A 17,738-nucleotide genomic window follows, 5' to 3' on the forward strand; every position below is an offset into this window, starting at 1 on the left:
CCTTCACTAACAAATAGAGTATTTACTGAGAGTCTGCTGTGTGCCAGGCACTGTTGCTGGTGCCCGGGGATACAGAGATGATTAAGGTCTTCTGTCTACCTTAACAAAAGGGCAAATAACCGTCCGCCAAGGAGGGGAGAGTAATAACAGAAGTGACTCAAAAGTGCGGGGACAGCACAGAAGAGGGAGCTCTTGGTTGTGACTCAGGTGGGTTGCAGAGACAGGGACCTTTGACTGGAAGGATGAGTGATGTCTGACAGGCAGAGAAGAGGGCAAAAGCTGCCAGGACTGGCCCAGAGCTGCAAACATTGGAAACAGGCAGGCGGGCCAGCAGGGCTGGAGGCTGGCCAGGAGGGAGAGGGCATGGGGACCCGCCAGACAGGAGGGAGGGGTGCAGGTGTGAACGGTCTTGGCTCTGGCCAGGGAAAGGTCCAGGAAGTTGACTCCATTCGGTCCGGACCCAGGCACATGAGGAGAGCAGACCTGCCATCCCCTAAGGAACATTCTAGAACAGGCGTAATCTCTGGAATCCTTCATCTCCAGTCCCCATCATAACATTGGCCAAAAGGTCATGGGCTACAGGCTTATAATCTGGAAGACTTGGGGATGTGGCAACACACTTCTGCCGGCTTTTTTTTTTTTTTTTTTTTAGCTACAAATGGACAGCTTTTCTTTTGATTTCTTAAATCCAATTGCAAAATTTAGAAAATCCCATGCCCCTCGTGAGGGAGTGAAAGTTAGAAGACCTGGTGCTTTCTGAGGAAGATTGCAATTTGGGAGTGAAAATTTCACCAGCGTCTCACACTCCAGACATTTCTCTCCATGAGCCAGAGGTCAGTAACCACGGGGCAGGAGCAAAGCCTTCTCCTAGGGCCTTCTAGAATGTATTCCTGGCCACAGGCTGTTGCCGGTCTCCAGGCTCTGCCCAGCCGGCATCATTGCCCCAGACCCCGGGCCGCTGGCTGTGGATACTCACCCATTGCTGCTGGGCTTAGCACACAAAACCAGGAAGGGCCACGGCCAACCTTCCCTTCCCTCCCTTTGCCGCCATGTTTCCTGTGCTCTGGACACCCCGAGTGTCTCACCTTCCTCCAGATGCAGCGGACCTTCCACAGGGCCTGAAATCCCCTTCCAGATTAATCGCTCGATCTGGAAGGGTCCGATCACCATCACTCCTATCTCCTTTCCCCTGCTCCCCAACCCCCCCAAACACCGGCACACTCACACACCCAACTCTCCCTGGCAAACTCCTACTCACCCTTCAGGCTCAGTCACATGCCACTCTTCGCAGCAAAACCTCCCCTAGCCATCCCCTTCTCCCGCAGGTGGCAAATGTCTCTCCCTGAGGTCTTACGGCACTTCTCCCCCCCTCCTTACGGACACTGTCCTGTTGCATGGCAACACGCCTGACCCTCCATCGGTGACCTACCCCCAGAGAAACTGAGCTCTTCCAGGCAGCACTGGAGACTCCCACACGTCAATCCTGAGTGCCCGGCGTGCAGTGGATTCCAGCAAACCCTGTCCCCGATGGATGGTCTTCACCACTGAACTGGAAGCTCAGAGAGGTAAGGACTTTCCTTGCCCTGCTTGGCAGCCAGGACTGTTCCTGAGATGCAGAAGGTCCTCGATACAAATCGATTGAATTAATTGAATTTAATCCACTCAGGACAATTCAATGAAATGAAAGACTTGGCCAAGTTCTTGAAAACTGATTTATTTGGAGATTACCTATGACTTTGGGTGTTAAGTACATGTCCAATTTTTTTTTTCTTTGCACAAGCTGTGAGATAAGTGAAGATAAATAAACCAGCTTATAGGTAGGTGGGAGAAGGGATAAGATGTTTACAAAGACAATACTAACACAAGGTAGAAAGTAATGCATGCCAAGAAGAGGGACAGAGACAGGGGACTCAGGAGGAAGGGGACTTCTTCCATAGCATCGATCGGTCAGAGGGTCTTCGTGGAGGACGCACCATTTGACCTGGGGCACCATTTATGATGTGTTCCCACCTTGACTCTCGAAGCCACCTGACCCTGGTCCCCTGATTGCAGGGTGGACACCTGACCTAAGCTGAGCTGTTAGTCCGTCTCCCAGGAATTTGGACTTGGGACTTCAGAGCACGGGTCAGCCTCGGCTGGCCCCTGGAATTAAAGACAGTAGCCTTGAGAGCTGGGTAGCTGTGGTCTCCTGCAAGCTGCCCAGAAGTGCAGAGAGAGCTGGTCCAGGGAGAAAGCAGGATGCAAGGACATCAAGAAAAGTCGGAAAGTAACCAGGCATGTGTCCTGCAGCAGCTTCTGTTCGTGGATATTTTGAGATACCCTGGGCTCCTTACAATACGACCCCCTTTCCGCTTCAGGTAGCTGATTTTATCATTGCAGCTAACAACCTTGGGGAAGACTGAGCAGGTGTGAAGAAATGGGCGTGACCAGGGTGGGAGCTGATGGGGAAAGGGCGTGAGGGCAGGGTTTATTGGTCTTCCTTTCCACCCTACACTCCGCCTCTCACCTTCGATTTCTCCAATCTGAAGACCCCTCCATTCCCCCTCGAGCTGGCCAGCAGCCTAGCAGTGAGGGACCTCCCGACTCAGGCAACGGCAGTCCTGGCAGTCTTCCAGACCCTTGAAATCAACCAGGCATCTCTGGTCCCAGGGAACGGTCCTACATCCGAAGTCCCCAGAACGGAAGCGACTCACCGCAGGGGACAGAGCCCAGGGGTGTTTGCACACACGCATGTGGATGGCGCGGAACACACAGCTCCGCAGGCTTCCTCTGCACATCTTCTTGGAATCACGTCGGGCTTTGCAAGCACTTCTCTGCGGAGGAAAATCATAGACAGTCATCGCCACAGAAAAACTATGCTAAGCTCTCTCCTGCTGGTGGCTTTGAGGTCTGCAAAAGTGCACACATGGCAACCTCTTTACAAAAACTCAGCCCAGCTGCTCTGAATCGAATCACGCCCTCAGTCAAGGCTCGCTCGCAGGAGCCGGACCGGTGGCGTTTCTCAGCGGGGCGTGGGACTCTGACATGTGTCACATCAGGTCAGGGGAGGGGGCAGCCAGATTTTATGGGGCCCCGAGGCATGCACAGGAGGGAGAACTCTCTTTAACAAAAAAACATGTATATAACATTACTAATATAAAATTAGGTTCCGGGGCTTTGGAAAGAGCCAATGCACGTAAGACACCCTGAGGCTTTAGTGTTATTAGCTTCACAGGAAATCGACTTGGGGTGGGGGGATGGGAGCCTGAACTTAAGCTTCACTTTCCTTTTCCCTGTCCTTGTCACTTCTGTACAAATTGAAGCCCCCAAAGACTGTGGTCCCACAACAGGACCATGTCCCCCGCAGAGGGGATGCCTGGGCTGGAGTGGCCCCTGCAGAGCAGAGGGAACAAGCCTGGATGAAACACCAGGCCAGGCAAGGAACATGAGCTCTGCAGCTTGGAAGCAGGAACGTGAGCCACTCCCCTAATCCAGGAGTTGCCCAACTCGATCCCGTTATTTCTACCTCTCATAGATCATCCTCCTTTCTGGACGCCCTCTAAGTCACACAACCCCTTCCTTTGGAGGGGGCAGGAGGGAGACTCAGCCACCCTTCATCCTGATCCTGCAGGACCGCTGCAGGGTCTGAGACATTACGAAATGCAGCTAGGAAGGGGAGCGTGGAGCCAGGCTGCCTGGGTTTGGAGCCCAGCTCTCTTCCCCTTAGCTAGGTGGCCTTGTGCAAGTTATTTCAGCCTTCTCTTTGACTTTCAGTTTCCTCTCTGCAAAATTGAGCAAAAGTGATGAGATGGGTCTCATAGGGTTGTTGTGAACCAACAGGAAAAATGTCTGACACCATAGATAGGGCTTGCGAGATTGACTCTCATAGGCCATAACTTGCCCGAACTTCCGGCCAACAGCTGTTGGTTTTTAAGGCTCTGGTCTCACCACCCTCACGCAGAACAAGCCCTCTCGTTGGAGAAGTCTCTTCCCTCTCCTTGAGGATCTCAAAGCATTTCTGAGATATGCTACCTTGAAGCAGCAGACAAGGAACTTGAGAGGCAATTTCCCCCATTTTACAGCCGGCCAAGGTAAGGCCCAGGGGCTTCTAAGCAGGGGGCCAAAGCTTGAGAGAAAAGCAAAGGCGTGTGTACAAGTGGAGCCCTTTGGTGCTGTTCTCTGGACTGGGAAGAGGTAGAGCTGCCCCTTTGGGACACTTCGACTCTGCCTGGGAACCTGTTAAGAAGGAAGGGCGGGCGACAATTGGTCCAGGGAAAGTCACCTGTCTCCGTGGCCTATACCAGGTATGTTCTGCTTCCTCCTTCAACTTCAGTTTGGCACAACCAGACACAGAAGGTTCTGGTTTCTCTGAGCAAGGACTGGCTGCCAGGAGGGCTGTCGCCTGATCTATTCATAGCTCTGCCACCAGATAGCTCTGAGATTCTTCTTCTCTCTGTAAAATCAAGGACTGGGCTGATTGACTTCTACGGTCCGTAAACTTATTCAGAAATTGGTTCATCTTAGAGTCATTTGGAGAAAGAGCCAGAAGCCAGTGTCCCTGAATGTCGCACTTCCCACCAAGCGTGACGCCTCCTCTAGGCTCCCAGCATGTCCCAGAAAGCCCTGACCCCTGAGGGGACCCAGCGTGAAGTGGCCAGCTGCCAGCACGCTTTGGCCACGGAAGCTCCAGTGTTTGCGGGTGACCCCAGAGGGTCAGGAGGAGACATCGGGAAGCATGGTTGGGTCTTACACAAGAGAAAAAAAAAAAAAATCAGGGAACTGAGCTGCTTCAATTTGGAGAGCAGTTTTTCAAGTAATATTATTTTTTAGGCAAATGAACATAGACGCCTGCCTGTTGCCAATACAGGAATTCACAGACTTTTTCCTGTTTTCCAGGAAAAATAATGAGGGGCTCAGGCTCAAACTACAGTGGCGGAAATTTAGACATCTGCAAGACTACCTGAGCCCTCTGAGGTGGGCGGTGTGGAAATGGGTCAGTGTGGAAACCCCTCGGTCCTCTGACGTCCACGCGTTCTGCTTAGGAGGATGTGTGACAAGACCTCCACCTCACCCCACCCTCCACCATGGAGTCCCTTCCTGCCTGCGAATTCTAGAATTGTGCACGGGTTGAGCAAGAAAGTACAAAGGAGGACTGACTTGGCAAAATCCCACGGGGCCCTGGTGAAAGGAACAGGTTTGGCAATGAATGTGTCACAGCGTGACCCCAGACAAGTGACTTAATTTGATCGTGCAAAATTCGAGGATGTTCACATCCTGTCCAGAACAGAGTCTCCACACTGCCGGGGGGGGGGGGGTAGAGCCCTGACCCCTCGAGGCTGACCACAGCAAAGGAGTCAGGGAAGGTTCTTCTTCCTCCAAGTCATCCTCCAGCCTCACCCTCGGCACAAGGGCTCTGTGCCCTGGGTCGTCAGGCAATGCCACCCGCCTCCTGGGCTCTGAAGAGCCCCGGTTTGTAGCCCGAACTGGACAAAGGGTGAGGGTCCAGACAAAGGTGATGGCAGCATTGTCTTCAGGGCCTCCTAGAGTGATGTTTGAAGTTGCCAGACTAACAGAGATGACGAAGGACACTTTGAAACACAGCCATGCGTTGCTTTAATGATGGGGACACGTTCTGAGAAATGCATCATTAGCTCTCAGCCTTGTACAGACATTACAGAGTGTACCTACACAAATTTAGATGGTACAGGCTACTACACAGCTAGCCGTAGGGTACAGCCTAGTGCTCCTAGGCTACAAACCTGGACAGCATGTTGCTGAATACTAAATACTGAATACTGCAGGCAGCTGTAACACAATAGTAAGTATTTGTGTATCTAAACATATCTAAACATATAAAATGTGCCAGGCATGGTGGCTCACACCTGTAATCCTACCACTCTGGGAGGCCAAGGTGGGAGGATGGCTTGAGCTCAGGAGTTCAAGACCAGCCTGAGCAAGAGCGAGATCCGGTCTCTTCTAAAAATAGAAAAAAATTAGGCAGGCATGATGGCGCGCACCTGTAGTCCCAGCTACTCTGGAGGCTGAGGCAGGAGAATCGCTTGAGCCCAGGAGTATGAGGTTGCTGTGAGCTTTGATGACACCACTACATTCTACCTCGGGTGACAGAGTGAGACTCTGCTAAAAAAAAAAAAAAAAAAAAAAAAGTCATATAAAATGTATAGTAAAAAAAATACAGTATTATAATCTAACAGGACCAACTGTCATATATGCAGTCTATCTAATATACGGAAATGTCATTACACAGTGCATGATTGTAACCCTCCTGGAGCTCACAGAGAAAAACAATAGTAAGTAAAAATAACATAGCACAAGCCACCCACCTAGTAACTATTAACAATTGTAACAATTAACAATTGTGATTGTTAATTCTATGTGTCAACTTGACTGAATCACAGGCTGCCCAGATGTTTCGTTAAGCATTATTTCTGGGTGTGCCTGGGAGAGTGTTTCTGAAAAAGATTAGCATTTGAATCTGTGGACCGAGTAAAGGAAATTGCCCTGCCCAATGTGGGCGGGCACCATCCACTCTTTTGTCTCATAGGACAAAAAAGTGGAGGAAAGGAGAATTCACCCTCTCTGTCTGACTGCTTGAGCTGAAACATTCATCTTCGCCAGCCGGGGCACTCTTGTTCCCAGGCACCAGATCTGAGCTGCAGTCTTTGAACACCATCGACTCTCTGGCTCTCAGGCCTTTGAACACCATCAGCTTTCTGGGGCCACCAGTTTGCAGATAGCAGACTGTGGGACTTCTTGGCCTCCACAATTGCTTGAGCCAATACTTTATAATAAATTATATATGTATATGTATACATATGTAGAGAGATGCATATATACATATATTCTCTTGGCTATGAGTCTCTGGAAAACCCTAATACAAGAATGAGCTGAATTAATCAAAAGTTTCTTGGAGAAGGTGAGTTTTAAGGCTGTAAACAGAAAGAATAAAGAGTTGTCCGGGTGCGCTGGGGCACGCCTGTAATCCTAGCACTATGGGAGGCTGTGGCAGGAGGATTACTTGATGCCAGGAGTTTGAGGTTGTAGAGAGCTATGATGACAATACCGCACTCTAACCTAGGTGACAATAAGACACTGTCTCAAAAAGAGAGAGAGAGAAGGGAGACATTGATTCAAACACAATTGATAGAATGAGAGTGAATTCCATGTGTAGAGGCTGTATAAGCTCACAGCAAGTTACTCCCAAGCCCTGAGTCTCTCTCCCCTTCCAGAGAAGAAGGTAGACTGGTCTAGACCGGTCTAGAAAGGTGCTACAGCTTAGAGATGACACGTCCATCCCCCTTAACAACAGACCGCTGCCAGGCTGAACCATGCCAGCCTTGGCAGTCAGGTGTTACCCTAGTTCTCAGGTTCTTCAGCTGGCCCTCGTGTCTGCCTCTAGACTGGCCCCTACATCTGAGCCTTTTGCACAGAGAGAGAGAAGAAAGCCCCAAGAGATGCCTGGCCCAGAGCAGAACAGCCAGGATTGCTTTAACTGGCCCGGGGAGATGGTGGAGGGGTGTGGGAGACCTTGAGTGATCTGCAGAGCACGATGAAATTTGGGGGCCCCTTCGTCCTGCCCTGAAGGAGGCACTCATGGGCCTTTGCCCCGAGATTTCCATATTTTCCATCCCACAGCACTTTTGCCAATTCAAATGGCTGCGATGGGCAGAAATGGGTCTGGAAAGTGGGGAGTGTGCCAGGATTGCAGCTTGACAAAGCACAGGGCTTGGTACAAGTCATGAAACATGGTCCAGGGAAATCCCCACAGTGAAGTGCCCCATCTGGTTTCCCCATCACTTTGGGTAACTTTCCATTGCCACACACCCACCCCTACCCAAACCCCAGGCCTCTTCTAAAGAAGCTATTGCTCACCTAGTGACCTGTCAGGCATGAGAATCAGAAGCAATAGTGAGCCCAGTTCCTGAACTGGAGAAACTACACTCTGTGTGAGAAGATGGAAAACTTATACCAATGAGACAAGCAGGGAGGACCCAAGAGCGCACACGATGGCCCAGGGACAAACGGCAGTGCAGGAGGGCGAGGGGGTGGGGAGGGGGTCGATGTGAGCTGGAGCCGTGGGAAGAGGCTTCGAGGAGGATAGACAGCCAGTGCACAGCTGCACGGGAATTGGTGAACATGGGGGAGGGGAGGTCGGGGAGCAGGGGACAGACACTGGAGTACAGGATCTGACAGACCCTAGAGAGAAATGGAGTGAAACAAACCGCCACTTATTGAGTGCCTACTGTATGCTGCACACTTTCCATCTGTTGCTTCATTTTATTCTCCCAACAAGAGTAGTACTATCTGCCAGGCTCGGTGGCTCACGCCTGTAATCCTAGCACTCTGGGAGGCAGAGGAAGGAGGATCACTCGAGGTCAGGAGTTTGAGACCAGCCTGAGCAAAAGCGAGACCCCCATCTCTACTAAAAAAAAAAAAAAAAAATAGGAAAGGAATTAGCCAGACAACTAAAAATATATAGAAAAAATCAGCCGGGCATGGTGGTGCGTGCCTGTAGTCCCAGGTACTCAGGAGGCTGAGGCAGAAGGATCACCTGAGCCCAGGAGTTTGAGGTTGTTGTGAGCTAGGCTGACACCATGGCATCTAGCCCAGGCAACAGAGTAAAACTCTGTCTCAAAAAAAAAAAAAAAAAAAAAGTGATACTATCTTTATTTCCATCTTGCCAATGGGGAAACCAAAAGATTTATATGAATTTAGACTTGCCCTGTTGGCCAATGAGAAGTCTCTGCCAGTGGCCAAACTGGGGAATAACTTGATAGTAATGGTGACAGAGTAAGATGGGCCTGGCCATGGTGTCCAGGGTGCTGGAGAACATTGTCCATCAACCACGTGAAGGGCCATGACACAGAAGTCCCTCGATGACTTTGGAGCATTGAATGCTAATTTCTGACGCGGGGGTTCGCCCTCTTGACTCGGGTGCACTAATCCTGGCCTTCGCGCCAAGGGCCGCTGCCCACACCTGCTGCCAGCCCCGTCCCTGCTGTCCTCCCCTCGGTGCTCAGCCTCTGTCTTGTGAACAGCACCCTCCTCCCTAGCCTGCCACGGGGTGCTACAATTAATCACCACCAACTGTTACGGAGGTGTGATCATAACAGCCAACACACTGTGGCTATGACTAACGGAGCAGTGTTAGAGGTTCAGAAAGCATTAATAATTATTACAATTAAGTTTTCCTGCCTTGTGTTCTTTGTTTCTATTTTCTGAGGTTCCGGGCATGCGGTGGAGGGTGAAAGGAAGGCCCAGGCTTTCCGGAACGGAGGGGGCGTGCCGTTCAGTCCCGCCGCCCACCTGGCCTGCGGTGGGCCAGGGGGCTGCCGGCTTGGGGTCCCAGCCGACCCTCCAGGCAGCACCTGGTTGGAGGTCTGAGCAATACGGGGGGTGGCCGGGGGTGAGTCAGGCCAGATGGGGGATCGGAGGCGTCTGCCAGAGCTCGACTGCCGGGGCGTGCTGCCGGGGAATCCCTCAAGGGAACCGAGGACCACGCTGACCCAATCCGGCTTGCAGGAAAGCCCTGTCTTGCTACATGACCCCTGATTCATGGCCTTCCCCTCCTGGGGCCTGCCTCACGTGCCGCCCCTGAAGCAGCCATCACCAGTTGCCTCAGCTATTTTTAAAATAGTCACCCATCAAAGTCCCCCAGAGGACAAACTCCACCTGAGACGAAGAGACTGGTGCCCGAAACCATAAAAGTCATGGGCGCTGGCCTAGGCAGCATCGGCCCCAGGTGGGGACTCCCAAGGACAGGGCTGGGCAGCCCTGCTGATCGGCAGGACCTACTTGGGCAGCCACAAACACAGTCACGCTCACAAACGCAAACCCTAACTCCAGTTGAGCCCGAAAGCCCTTCATTCTACTGCGATTAAAATGCAGACCATTCCTGGGGCAGGGGAACTAAGATTTATTCGGTATTTTCTATGTGCTGGGCACCAGGAAGTACGTCATTTCAGCTAATAGTGTGCCCATCGGTTCCCCTATAATTCTGATAAAGGACAGCAGAGGGTGGCCTCTGCAGGCACAACGCCTGGGGTTCAAATCCTGGTTCTGCCCCTCATTAGCTGTGTGAGATTGGATCGGACACATCCCCTCTCTGAACCCAGATTCCCCCCGGCTACATGATGGGCTTATAAGGAGTCCTTAGAGGTACACAGACAGATACCAGCATTGTTGCGGGGATTACAGGAGCTAATATACAGATAGCATTTAGAATGGAGCCTGATGCATTCCAACGGTTAGCTCTTGTTTTGATTTTATTGTTTATTCTGAAGAATACATGATACTTCTATCAGGCTCAGTCCTAGAAACAGCCCCTGAAAATGGAGGGGACAGGAAGGTGCCAAACCCCAAAGTTGGCAACCAGAGCATCACGATTTCTTCTCTGCCCAATTTGTCCTAGGGCATCCCCGTCTGAGAGCACCGTAACTGCTGAGCAAATGTGGCCTTGGACTCCGGGAGAGGCGCCCACCCAGGTTGGGATTAGGGAAGGAGAAGCTGGTCTAAGGAATTCCGACCTGCTGCCTCGCTCAGGAATACCCAGCCATACTCACTCAGGAAGTGGAGGGGCAGTGGGCTTGCTTGTATATTATTCCCAGGGTAGACTTTTTTTTTGCTGTTCCCCGGGCTTCCTCAAAAGCTTAGAACAAAAAGAAGGCAGCCCACACTCAGCCTTCAGAAGCCACAGATATTATTGCCAGGATGTGGCAATTCTGGAGAAGTGGGCATCTGCCCTTGTGTGGCACCGCTCATCTTTCACGCTGGGCAGATGAGACGATAAATCCAAACAGCTTGGGAAGGCCCGGGGCGCCCCCTCCCCCAACCCACAAATGCACACAGACACACACAAAGACACAGCAGGAATGTTCCAGTTTACTTAGATACCCTGTCTGGGCTATTGCCCGTTAAAATCGTAGGCGTTTTCCTGGGAGGGTGAGAGATTACGGTTGCCACCTGCTTTTAGAAGTGTTCGGTTGGCCAGTTACCTTTCAGAAAACGGGGCTTTTGCGAGGGGAGGCGAAGCTAGCACCTAGTTAGGGCGAAGCTTTTGAGGCTCTTGGCGAAGGAAACCACACTGAGGCTTTGGAAGCCAACGTACTGGTGAGAGGGCACTGGAGACCCCGACGTGGGGCGCAGGAGGGCAAGAGAGCCAAAGTCAACACCGAGGGCCCCTCCCCGGTCTCACCTAGCAGTGGGGTCACTGGGAATTTGCCCAGCCCCATCCTGATAATGAGCAAATTATGTCCATGGGTTAGTCCTCTCTATCCAGTCCTCCAGCAGCCCCCGGAAACACTCTGCTCCTTACCAGGGAGGAAGTGGAAGAGGCCGCTCTGACAGTCTGGTTGGAATCTGAGTATTAGAGAATGTAACAGGCACTGCTCATCTTTCGTGTCTTGATCACCACGTGAAATCGTATTAACCTGACCAGCCCTGGGAAAGGGCCCCCTCCCCCCCCATCCAAAAATGCCTTGCGCACACAAGCACTACCCAAAAGAGAACGACTTAGCAAAAAGGAATGAACAAAGACATCAAATGTCATCTATCAAGTCATCCTCAACCTTCTGGAATCTCCACCAAGAGAAACCCCTACGGAATCAAGGCTCCTGTCTTCTCTCCTGCCAGCACTGCCTTAAGGCCGGGGCACGTGCTAAGGGGATTCTGGAGATGGCAAAACCCCTAACACCTTTCCAGCCCCTCCACCTGCGTCTGCCCCAGCTGACCTTGTCTCGGCAGAAGTGGGTGGGGGGCGGATGGGGCGAGGGGATGAGGTGTCAGAGGCCGGGACAAGCTCGTAAACCCCCAGACACCTGCCAGAGCCCTAAACCTGCGTCAGAGTCTGCCTCCATCGACAGCAAAGAAACCAAGGGTGCTACAACCAAATCACAGTAGCCGGAGTGGAAACTATAGCTCTGACACGGGCTGTCGGCTCTGGGGAAAATTCTGCCGATGAACCATATTGAGACTCAACCTTGTTTATTTTCTACAGTTGCCTAGCTTGGGTTTTTAATTTTTTCCCCCCTTTTCTTTTTCTATCTGCGAGGCAGTGGGTATTTTCCTTGTCCTGCAGTGGAGGGGTCTGCTGTTTCGTGACCTTGGCCACAGCCAGAGAAAGAGGCTGAGAGCCACGGAGCTCAGGTTTTCTTCTGTGATGCTGAGAAGACGGCACAATGAGAGAAGCACACCCTCGTGACATCTTGAAATCTTTAAAAAAATTCCTGGGGGCACATTGATCATCCCAGCAGGGTGATACGGGTAAAGGAATGAACCGATTAGCAACAGACCAAAGTTCTAATTCCTACTCTGTCACTCGGGCAAGTCCTTGAAAGGCTCTAGATGTCAGTTTCCTCATCTGTAAAAAGATGGGGGGTAATGCAGAAATAAACTATAAAATAAATTCCAAAACTCCTTCCGGCTTGAATAACTCTAAGCATTTGACTTGGAGCTGAGTCTTAACTCTACACATCCTGGCTGTCGGACTTTGGGAAGATAACCTCTCCAACCTCGCCGAGCCTCAGTTTCCCCATCTGTAAAAGTGTGACAAGAACCCCCAACTTGCCTACCTCCTCAGGTGGCAAAGAGGATCAATGACACTTTGTCAACCCTGGAGCTCCAAACACATGGAGTGTATGTGCACAATCTCCACCTACCCGGGCAAACGTGGATGGAAGAGAGTGTGGATGATCTGGAACTCCTGGCACGCCAAGAAGTCAGCAACAGGTTTCTAGTGAAGCAGGAGAGGGTTTTATTGGACCAAAGAAAACTTTCTGACCACCAGGACCATGTAACCTTTTTCTGAAAGGCTTTATGAAATGACCTTTAGTCACCTCTTAAAGGCAGGGGGATAGACCAAATGACTCCTAGTGCCCTTCTAGAGCAAGAACTTTTTTTTTTTTTTTTTTAGGTTTCTCATGTAGGGGAAAGAATTGACACAGCTGATAGACCTTTGGATGGAACTGCACCATTCCAATCTCTAAGGCTTACTGGAATCTGGGGGTAGCGTCCTGGCGGCTGTGAGTTCATGGACAATGTTTTCCAAAGCGGCATTTTGGGAGGATGGGTGGAGTAGGGAGCAGACGAGGTAAAAATGCAGAAGAGTAGCTCCGTAGTTTCCCAGGGAAGTTTGTTGAGCAAGTCTAGCTACTCAGAACTCTTACTCCGATAAAAAGTTACTGGTACAGTTACTTTTTTTTTTTTTTGAGACAGAGTCTCACTTTGTTGCCCAGGCTAGAGTGAGTGCCATGGCGTCAGCCTAGCTCACAGCAACCTCAAACTCCTGGCTCAAGCAATCCTCCTGCCTCAGCCTCCCGAGTAGCTGGGACTACAGGCATGCACCACCATGCCTGGCTAATTTTTTCTATGTATATTAATTGGCCAATTAATTTCTTTCTATTTATAGTAGAGATAGGGTCTCGTTCTTGCTCAGGCTGGTTTCAAACTCCTGACCTCGAGCAATCCACCCGCCTTGGCCTCCCAGAGTGCTAGGATTACAGGTGTGAGCCACCGCGCCCGGCCTGGTACAGTTACTTTAAAGGCTTAAGTTTTGGGGTCAAATCTGGGTTCACTTTTCTACCTCAACCTCTAATGGTAAGACGTAGAGTGAGTCATTTGAGCCTTATTTTATTCTTCTGTAAAGTAGAATCAGTAACTGGATAGAATCTTAAGGTTGTTATAAAATCTATAATGAAATGATATAAATAAAGTGTCTGGCACATAGTAAGAGATCAAAGAGTGATGAAGGAAAGCCAGGCAAGACAGGCAGTGGTCTGGCGTCAGCAGAGGGCCCAGGGCTGGGTTCAGGGTGTGTCGGGTCCACGGCACACAGCGGGCACCCAAGAGAGCTGGCATCAGTTAGTCACAGAGGGGCTGAAAAGAGTCACACACACACACATCAGCACACACTCACACTCCCAACAGATAAGATTGCTCAAGTCATCTCTGGGATTGAGAAGATGAATAAGAGGTCTGCAGACCAGTGTGTTTCCCCAGCCATGTCACAAGGAAGGAAGGTCCACAGGGTCCCCGGGAACCCTAGGCGGAGGGGGATTTTAGAAGGAAGCTTGCTGGAAAGCACAGATGCCCCTGGCTGTGGACGTGGCTGGTGGAAAGAAAAGCGAGGTCTGAGGGGCTGCACCCCGGGGCACAGGGCAAAGGAGAATGCAGCCCAGGGAAAGGCTGTGAGGTTTGGTGGCTTGTGGCATGACTGGGCAGAGAAAACCCCGGGACCTACTCCTGCTGCTGGTTCTGGGAAAGCCACCAGGGCCTCTCTCCTTGAGTCAAGGACAAGACCACAGAGGGGCCAGCTCTTTCAAGTGTCTGGCTCTTTTGTGGCCTTGAAGTCTTTCCACCTATTAGCAAGCCTCTTTGATCACCTGCAATGGAGGAGAAAGAACTGAGTAGTGCCCCCACTTCACAGGGACAGAAACCAAAGCTCACCGAAGGTGGAAGGTATCTCCATAGCCACGCAGAAGAAAGACGAAACCCCAAGCAAGCCTCCTTTTCCTGGGCCTGGGTCTTTACCATCTGAGAATCTGAAACCCATACCCTAGCTAAAATAAGCCAAGGAGCCACACCAAGCTAGCTTGTGTCTCCTCTCTATCCCTAGCATGTACAAAACATAGGTTCATGCCTCTAGGACAAAATACACACGAGACACACACACACACGCGCACACACACGCACACACGCACACACCTGTGCACGTGCACCCATGTTGTGCCCTTCACAACTCTAGGTAGTGGGCATGAAGTGCTGCCGGGTGTGGTCATAAGCTCCAGAGGATGCTTTTCTTAATGAAATATCACTGGGGTCAGGTTGGCAAAGGAAGCCTCACGGAGGAAGCGGCGCTGAATTGGTTGGAAGGATTCTGTCGGATGAACAGCGGGGCGGTCACTGCAGCCCAGTGAAGCCACGTGGGAAGGTGAGGAGGGAGGGGAGGACAGGGCCTGTCTGACATCAGGGAGAGCCCTCTTGTTTCAGCCAGAGACCTTGCACAGAGAGTCTATAAAGGGACAGAAGGCTGCAAAGGCATTTGGGGCCCGCCAAGCTGGGCCGGCTGGGCTCTGTTCTGAACACATGGGGCAGCCATCGAAGGTTCGTGAGAATGGCAATCTGGGGAGAAAATTAGTGCGTCGGAAAGTTGACCCTGGCTTGGTGGCCTGGGAAAATCTAAAATGACTTCAAGAGTGCGTTCTGTTCCCCGGGTGACTTGTAGGGTGGAGTGGGCGGTGCATGTTCAGTGTTAACTTGGTTGCCCTCAGAATGTCAAGGGTGGTGACCACCAGCTACAACTGAACCTCCAGGTGACCCTTAGCTGGGCCAGGGCGGGACGTGCAGGGGACCAGAGGTGGGATCACCATGACCAGCTCAGCATCGTTCGCACCATTCCCACAGACCCAGGTCTTGGCGACGGTGGCCCCAGAGCCTCAACCCCAATTTTCCCACCACTGCAGCCCACACAGGAACAAGCTCTGGCCCCAGGAGGTCTGCAGCAACCCAGCTGCTCCTCTCCAGTTTACCCTAAAGCCCGCCGATCTTACATGAAATGAAACAGAAGCCCCAGCTGTGGTCACCGAGGCCAGAAGCTCTTGTGTCCCGCTCCAGCCCATGTGCCCCCCCACCAAGGGCCCCGCAACCCCCACCTACACAGAACCGACCCGGCCTGGTGCTGACTCCTCCTCCACTTGCACCAACTTTTGGATGTTCAGAGTCATTTCAGGAGGCCCAGAAGGGAAAGCGAAATTGTGGTGGCAACAACAGTCATAGCTGTTCTGATAACAGTGGCCCTAGCAGTGGCCGTGGTCACAGTGTAGTTACAACTGCTGCAGTGTAAGCAACAGATCATCAAGTAATAGTCTTTCGCCATGTGCCAGGCGAAAATGACAAGCATTTATCCCACTTTCTTCTCATAAGCAGGAGGTGGATATTATTTATCGTTTCCATCTTATGGATATGATAGGGTTTCCTTGGGGCGGTAGACATGGGGTTCTGGATTCTGATGGCGGAGCTTCAGCGGGGCCAGCTTGCCCATGACAGCCTCTAAGGATGTCTACTGCCCCTCCTCTTCCACTGCCCCAGCCTCTCCCCTGGCACCACCTCTCCCTAACACAGCTGAGATCTTGCAACCCCTTCGATCAGGCACACGCTTATGTGCATCAGTGCTGGGACCCTTTAGCTTCTGCACAGATATCTGTAAGTCACTTTTTTGGAACCTGGAACATCTCTGTAGAAACTGCTCTTGCAAATGCTGATTCATTCCTAGCCTACGATGCAGCTGGGTTGCACCATAAATAGCACCAACCTCAGTGCAGGTTCTTGGGAGTTGGGGTCTATGAGATTTACAAAGGAAAGTTTCCTTCTTCCACTGGACATATGACCAGCCTTAGGCAACATTGGAAATAGACAGAGTTGTCTTGGGTCACCTCCTGTCACACTCTACTCCCTCTCCCTGGGACACTGTTCTGGAGGTCCCTTGCCACTTTCCCTTCTGAGGGGTTCTAGGCCCTCCATCAAAACCCCCACCTTCTGGTTGGGCGCAGTGGCTCACGCTTGTAATCTTAGCACTCTGGGAGGCCGAGGCAGGTGGATTGCTCGAGGTCAGGAATTCGAAACCAGCCTGAGCAAGAGAGAGACCCCGTCTCTACTAAAAATAGAAAGAAATTGATTGGCCAACTAATATATGGAAAAAATTAGCCGGGCATGGTGGCACATGCCTGTAGTCCCAACTACTCGGGAGGCTGAGGCAGGAGGATTGCTTGAGCCCAGGAGTCTGAGGTTTCTGTGAGCTAGGCTGATGCCACGGCACTCACTCTAGCCTGGGCAACAAAGCGAGACTCTGTCTCAAAAAAAAAAAAAAAAATCACCTTTTGTCCTGCTTGCCAGAAAGCTCCTGGATGACTTGCTCTCTGCCCACCTATCCCAGCTTCCTGTCCAGCCCCACATGGAGCTCAGCCTCGGGGCTCAGCATGGCCAAGGGTCTCCTGCTCCTTTGTCACTGCTTCTTTCTCACCTCTCTATTTGACCTCCTGGCTCTCTAAAAGTTACTGGTTCGTTCTTTTCTTTTTCTTTCTTTCCTTCTTTTTCTTTCTTTCCTTCTTTTTCTTTCTTTCTTTCTTTCTTTCTTTCTTTCTTTCTTTCTTTCTTTCTTTCTTTCTTTCTTTCCTTTCTTTCTTTCTTTCCTTTCTTTCTTTCTGTCTTTCTTTTCTTTCCTTCTTTCTTTTGTAAAGCCTAGTCTTAAACCCGTGGCCTCAAGCAATCTTCCCAAAGTGCTGGGATTATAGGCATGAGCCACCACGCCCAGCCATTACTGGCTATTTCATAAAGGCTTTCTCAGAAACAGGGTTAAGGAAGACGCAATCGTTGCCATTCACGTCTATGGGGAGCAGGCAGTTCTGAACCGGGAGTGGCATGTGCATTCCTTTGCACTCTCTCTATGGGTTTGTTCTGAGGGACTCCAGTCTGCCTGCGCTGCCTGGAGCTTCCCTCGCGGGTCCACGGATCTACGGATCCAGAGCACGCGTGCAGCGCGTGTTCGTACACGTGGCTCTCACCACGGTGGCCAGATATCCTGTTTGGGGGGCTGTTCATGCCTCTCTGCCTTCTCTCCTCTCCCCTGCGGGATTCGATGGAGGGGCTGGGGGACTGTGATGTTTCAAAGCCTAGATAGCAGCTGGCACCTCAAACCGGCCCCAAGGGGCTCCCCCCAGGGACTCCAGCAGCCCGTGGGCGCCTCCCCC

At 51.4% G+C, this 17,738-nt stretch overlaps 1 long non-coding RNA gene across 1 annotated transcript in view; it reads right to left on the reverse strand.

Annotated features, from left to right (window-relative positions):
• Positions 1-1,706: 1,706 nt before the first annotated feature.
• The window catches only part of LOC105869025 (uncharacterized), a 28,238-nt gene continuing 12,206 nt past the window's right edge, over positions 1,707-17,738 (reverse strand). Inside the window, exons 2-4 of the long non-coding RNA XR_012914476.1 lie at positions 12,654-12,727; positions 5,997-6,117; positions 1,707-2,813 (exon numbers count right to left, since the gene is read on the reverse strand). This is a non-coding gene — a long non-coding RNA (uncharacterized LOC105869025). The remainder of the gene's footprint in view (positions 2,814-5,996; positions 6,118-12,653; positions 12,728-17,738) is intronic.

Source organism: Microcebus murinus, chromosome 23, assembly GCF_040939455.1.
Source record: "Microcebus murinus isolate Inina chromosome 23, M.murinus_Inina_mat1.0, whole genome shotgun sequence".
Classification (NCBI taxonomy): Eukaryota; Metazoa; Chordata; class Mammalia; order Primates; family Cheirogaleidae; genus Microcebus; species Microcebus murinus.